The following is a 6,000-nucleotide window of genomic DNA, read 5'->3' as shown; positions in this document are numbered from 1 at the left end:
GTTCTGACTACCCATCTCGCTAGATGCAGAGAACATCAGAAAAACTCTCAGTAACAATTGGAGCATCATACAAAGCAACCCAGACCTCTCCAAGGCACTAGGCAGACTACGACACTTCTGCTTTAAAAGAACTAAATCCCTCAAAACTTTTCTAGAGTTAAGAGAAAAACAGCACTCCAGCCAAACAACAGAAGACCCGGGCACCCACCCCTGTGGTCACTGCTGCAAATATATTGCCACTGGAAGCAGCCTGTCATTAGGATCACATAAAACTCCCATCACTTTTGCTGAAAAATTTAACTGCAACACCATGAACGTGGTGTATTTGGACTCTGCATATTTTGTAAGTCTTTTTATGCAAGTAAAACCATCCAAAAACTTCAACAGGATCAAGGAGCATTATCGAGCAATTTGTCATTGTGTCACTGCAAACACACTAGCCAGGCATAGCACACAGTGTAACCCTGCCACCACATTTAAATTTCTTCTATTGGAGAAAGTTTCAACATTCTGTGAGGAGACAGACTTGCTCCTCGAGGTCAGCGAGTTGAAATGGCAGATAGACCTGAAAGCAGACACTCCCCCCAGGGCTAAATGGGAACCTGAACATTAAATGAATTCTTAAATGGTACAGATAATAGGTATGGCCCATGCTGTACGTCCCTCCTGCTAGTCTGTTATACCTTATTTAAACACCACTTTTCTATTGGAATGCAGATTTCTGAAGAAGTTCAGTGTATCAATAAAGAAAGCGAACAAAAGCACTTAAATCTGAATTACTTACTTCATGGAATGAGTATTTCTTCCAATTTGATCAACAGGGTTTCTCAAGTTATAGGTTTTGTTTTGTTTTAATTTCTACTTTGTGACAGTTCCTACTTCGTTTTTATTTATATATATATACATACATACACACACAAAAAACATGTCATGAAAATGCAAATATTTCAGATTCCTCTAATATAATGTGCTATCATGTTAGACATTTTCTTCATATTCTGCTATGATAAGATGGACATTTTTAAATTTATCTAATGGCTTTACTACTTTAGTACAGAATTCATAGCTGATCAGCCAAGATTTTGCACATATTACAGTACAGTTAATTGTTTTGTTATGAGCTGTTGTAGCAAGCTTCCTAAAATCTGAAAAGGGTAGCGAGGCAGACCTTTTCCAATTGACTACTTTTCCTGCTTTGGACAAGAGGTAACATATGAGAGGATATTGATCTTTGCTTACACAAAATCAAATTAGGACATTATATAATACTATGCAATAAATTCTGTCCATAAAGATTATGTAATTTATTGGAAGGTATTTCAGTAATCATGTAATATAGTGCATTCAAGGAGAATTTAATTAATTAATTTATTTATTTGCATTTGTTTATCAGGATGGTCCAGCTGGGCCAGAAGTGCCCAATTTTCAGTGAAGTCCTGGGGAGAAAAACTCCACATATAAGACATTTCACATACAATACAGAATTTAAGACATTTAGTACATATTATTGGCAGCTTATACAATTGGTGAAAAAAAAAGTACATAAGTAATCATTCTCAAATCAAAGATATTATACAATACAGAGTATATACATGAGAACTTTCCATACGAGTAGTTTTCAGCTAGCAAAATTTATATAGGACACTTCATGCAGTGGGTGCAAAGCAGATATAGGAATCAATCAGAGACTAGGTACTAGCTGAAGACCCTATCTTTCTTAAAGCAGTCTTCTGACACAACTCTTTGGCACGTTTAGGAGGTGCAATAGCTGAGCAATAGGCTATACGAGTCCTGTTGCAGGAATCAGCAAAGTCGGTGGATATTGTTGCAGATATAAGTGGTGGTATGATATTAAGGTAGGCTGCGAGAGTACCTGAATGTCTCACCTGGTTCAATGGTAGGTCTGTAAGGGTTAGGAAGAGAAGGAAGTAGACAGGAGGGATCAATGGTAGGACAATGAGGGTTAGTAGAAGATGGAGGTGGACAGGATGGAGAGGCGAAGAAAGTAAAAAGACAGGTGGATGTGAAAGGAGGATGCCAGAGTAGTAGAGTGGGGGGTGAGAATAGTTGTGATGGTTTAAGTTAGATTATATGAGATGTGGTTTAAGCACGTGTGCACGGCCAAGATGAAGAGAAGTGTTGTTTCAGAGATGTCTTGAAGAGGGTTACTGAGCGCGTGGATCTAACTGTTGGGGGGAGGGAGTTCCAAAGTTTTGTGATGGTAAAGGAGTAAAGCATTTGGCCAGCTGAAAGTCTGGGTTTTTCTACATTTACGAGCAGTTGGTTGTTGGATGGGAGTGGTCTGTTAGGATGGTATAAAGTAAGTATAGAAGATAGAGCAGGGCACATGGATGGATTATGAAGATATGATCCCAGACAACATTAACTTCTATATTGTATTGTTAGCATGTATTATTATGTTTCTTCCTATTTCATGAATCTAAATTTTAACAGCCTAAGAATTTCCAATTAGTTTCATTCATTCTCTTTCGTATCTATATCTTTACTTTTAAACAAAGCTTTCCAGACTGATCTTAATACTGGTGTCATGAAATGAATTAATGGGTGGCATGTTGTTTACAGTAGGATTGCCTGGTATATTATGAAGTTGCAATTCAAAGACCACTAGAGATACTGTAGTTTGGAGGCTCTGACTAGCAGCACCCCAGTAGTCTTGCTAGATATCATTAAATTCAGTGGTGAAGCTAATGTAAAGTCTGTCCCAGAGCCATACATCATAATAGACTGGTAGAATGGTTCAAAGACAAGCTCTGTCTTTTTTTTATTTATTTTATTTATTTAACATTTGTTTACCGGGAAAGTCTGACTTGGAACAAAGCCAGTTTTCAGCGGATGCTCGGGGGGGAAATGCTCCAGATGCATGTCTTTGTGACATGAGAAGAAACAAGAGCACCCAGAGGAAACCCACACGATTGCAGGGAGAACACTCAGACTCTGCACAGAAGGCACCCCAGCTGAGAATCAAACCAGAGAACCTCTTGCTGTGAGGTGACAACACTACTGCTGCACCTCTGTGCCATCATCTTATTTCATTCGATGCAATAAATGAATAAACATAGCAAATATACTTTCCACACTCATTGCTGTCTGGCAGCAGTGGATTTATTATGTCTCAGTGGGGTAGGTATTTTAACACTATGTATGCGTGTGTTTGGAGGGGCATAAGTTTTGTGTGTGTAACCATCCTGATGTCTGTGTAAATGTGTGTGCGTGCAGGTGTATCTATAGGAACCTGTGCAAAGATGTTGCATTAGTTGTTTGGAGGAACACTTCACACAGCTGTTATGTTTGAGTTGTTTGATTTAGACACACCTATGCAGATGAGTCACTGATGTTCAATGTGACTTTTGTACGTCTCTAAATGACTTGTAATCATTGTAACACTACTAAAGCTCAACAGCGAATGACTAGTACCGGTATAGCCATAATCTCATTTAATACCGCTACTAGCTTCTAAAGGCAATTATATCGGATCTTTAATTGTACATTTCTTAGCTAGAACTGAAGATGCAGATTCCCTTATTTTTGGGGGATTTTATCAGTCAGTTAAAGGAAATTTCATTCACAAAAATTCTCATACTTTATGCGTATAGTGAATCATTGGTATATTTATTAATGTCATCTATTGTTTTTACGTTAGTAATATCTAAACAACTATGCTAGTATGTAAAGTGTTTTCTTTTTAATTTATTATCATGTCGTAACTATCACTTTGCATAAAGCTATTACTTGCACAAAAGGGAAATAATGTAAATAAACGATATTTAAACGAACATTTATATATAAAAACTGTTAGTGTTTAAATATATTGCTCATATTGCAAGAACTTGCCATTGACTAGATGTTATATTGCATGCAATGATTAGCTGACATTTTTTCCTGTTTCATTGTCACTCAAACACTTTTGTACATATTGAAAATAAGTTATTTTTATTATTAGTTGTATATCTGCTGCATAATGTTCTTTTCCAAACTGCAAGTGTCCTGTTTATGTTATGTCTCTTAAAGCAAAATGAATACAAATTTATATTTGAAAAAAAACTTAGATTGACTCTTCACATAAAACTAAATGAAATAATCTATTGCATTAATATTTTAAACACTGAAGCCATTACATATGTTTCTGTAGTAGGTTTAGAGATATACTGGCTTTGTTCCAAGATCTGATATTGTATGCTAGTACTTGTGAATTGCCATGGTCAACCTGACTAAGCCATGTTAAAGATATTAATTGTGTGCATGTTGTTTTCAGTAGACTGTAAGTCGATGTATTATTACTTTTTGCAGTAAACTGGGCAAAGATATCAACAGAATAGCACATGCAAAAAAAAAAAAGACTTGCTCTGTACTGATAGTAGATGTGCTATGATCAATGTTAGCACATTGATGTGTGCAGTCCAAATGAACTGTTTTAGCACTGCAGTTACTAGAAGTAAGTGAATAATAATGCTGTGACCACACAGCTATTGCTGAACTTATCCAGATAATCTTAAGAGCTAACATAGTAACTTGTATAGTCAGATCAAGCAGCATAGGTAAAATGCTTTCAGTAGGCAAGAGACGTGAGCAATATTCAAAACCGGTAATTTTGACAGCCAGAGACAATATTTACAATAGGGGATTCTTGGACATGATAGCAATAACTGGAGTCAAAACAGGAAGGGTTGATTATTTTTAATTGATTTCCATTTTTGTTGACAAGTATGTATTTGAGATCAGTGAGATTTCGTAACCATGGGAGTGGGATTAAGGGAATTTATCCTTACCCCCAATGTTACACAGTCTTAGTGGTAATACATTTAATGATACAGGGGTAGCTTTTTGTATATTTCTCTTAAAGCTAACAATGAGTATTGTCTACTTTACACATCAAAGGTGAGTTTTACGTCATTTTGGCAGTAGACTTAATGTGATTAATGCTGACATGCAGACATGGAGGGCCAAACATGCTAGTAGTAGCAACATACTTAATGTGGGCAAGAGACGAAGCACTGGTGACAGCAAATTAGCTGTGGGCGCTCTGACCGGCCAGTGCTGGCTATAGATGTGCAATGATTAATGCCAGCCCAACAACCTGGGCAATTCATCTGAGCAGTTCTGGCATTATATACACTTTGAGCAGTGTATCCATAATAAACTGATCCAGCTACATGTATAGTGAAGCTTACCTTTTCACTGCTTAGATAATAGTGCTGCGTCACAGCATCTTAATTTGGGGCATTGTCTGTTTAATGAATTATGCTTTGTAAAACTCACCTCTGATGTTTATATGTACTTCTGTTCATACATATAATGTGTGTTGACGTGGCTGGTGCAACTCTGCTGTGTTTACAAATTGACATAAAACATTCTAAACACTAATATCTGTAGAATGCACAGTTTATGGTTTGGGACATTAATGCTTCTTTTTCTCATTCTTGCTCAAATAAATGCATGTTTAGAGGCCATTTGTGAACAGCCACACACACACAAGGCTGTATGTCATTACATCGAAAATGCAAATTACTGAAAGTTAGCACATAGATCCTAAGAGATCAAAGAACAAGCCTCCCTGTACTTCCATATTCCCTGTTACTTACAAGATTGCAGTACAATGGAGAAAGGGCAATTTCACCAGTCCCAGCTCTTCTGTGATCTTGCACAGAAGTAAATGTGGTTAAGTGTGGTAAGTTCAGTTTTGATGAACTTTTTGTCTAAAGTAACTACACCCACATATATCGATGTTTGCAGGCTGCAAGAATGAAAGCTCAAAAAAGTTAACTTTTTCCTTGTTTTTTCTGCTGGCTGGCTGATCTCCATGCAAGACCACAGTACAGCAATGTTTGGGAATTTCACATTTTCCTGCTGTTTTTTTTTCAGTTTCAGGCTGTGGGGGGGGGATATGCAGGGGGACTTGCCCCCTGAAAAAAGTGTTTTTGTTTTGATTATTTAGCATTGAATTAAAAAGATTATTCTTTTTGTGTTTGATCTTTTGAGAAC

The sequence above is a fragment of the Protopterus annectens genome, chromosome 16.part0 (genome assembly GCF_019279795.1).
Source record: "Protopterus annectens isolate FY-2018-M chromosome 16.part0, PAN1.0, whole genome shotgun sequence".
Classification (NCBI taxonomy): domain Eukaryota; kingdom Metazoa; phylum Chordata; order Ceratodontiformes; family Protopteridae; genus Protopterus; species Protopterus annectens.
Note: the sequence above shows the minus strand (reverse complement) of the source record.